The following is a 537-nucleotide window of genomic DNA, read 5'->3' as shown; positions in this document are numbered from 1 at the left end:
TAAATTTATTTTTAAAAAAAGACAGGATTCTAAACCTGGATCACCCACTGGTCATGCAGCAAAAAGAACCCCATTGTTGGTAGTATGTGAGATGGTTATAATCTCTGATAACAATGGCTTCGCAAATCGCAATCGCCCATGTTGGACTGGAATGTGGTGGCAGTAGAAGGCATAGCACGGTTATGTGGTAATTTGGGACTGGAACAGATGGCAATAGTAATTACAAGAATTATAGAATGGTTTGGCTTCTGTTAACTGCTTTTAAAGTCTTGATAAAAGAAAACATATTCATGTCATTCAACTATAACGCAAAGCCCACTATAAAAATAAAAAGTCTTCCAGGGCTTCCCTGGTGGCGCAGTGGTTGAGAATCTGCCTGCCAATGCAGGGGACACGGGTTCAAGCCCTGGTCTGGGAAGATCCCACATGCCGCGGAGCAGCTGGGCCCATGAGCCACAATTACTGAGCCTGCGCGTCTGGAGCCTGTGCTCCACAACAAGAGAGGCCGCGATAGTGAGAGGCCTGCGCACCGTGATG

General features: G+C 46.2%; 1 protein-coding gene across 1 annotated transcript in view; it reads right to left on the bottom strand.

The window, feature by feature from the left end:
- NHSL1 (NHS like 1) overlaps positions 1-537 on the bottom strand; it is a gene marked incomplete at its 5' end in the record, with an annotated part of 304,070 nt that overhangs the window by 275,482 nt on the left and 28,051 nt on the right. The window lies entirely within an intron of this gene.

The sequence above is a fragment of the Balaenoptera borealis genome, assembly GCF_965194805.1.
Source record: "Balaenoptera borealis genome assembly, chromosome: 9".
Classification (NCBI taxonomy): domain Eukaryota; kingdom Metazoa; phylum Chordata; class Mammalia; order Artiodactyla; family Balaenopteridae; genus Balaenoptera; species Balaenoptera borealis.
Note: the sequence above shows the minus strand (reverse complement) of the source record. Positions and strands in the feature narration are given on the sequence as shown.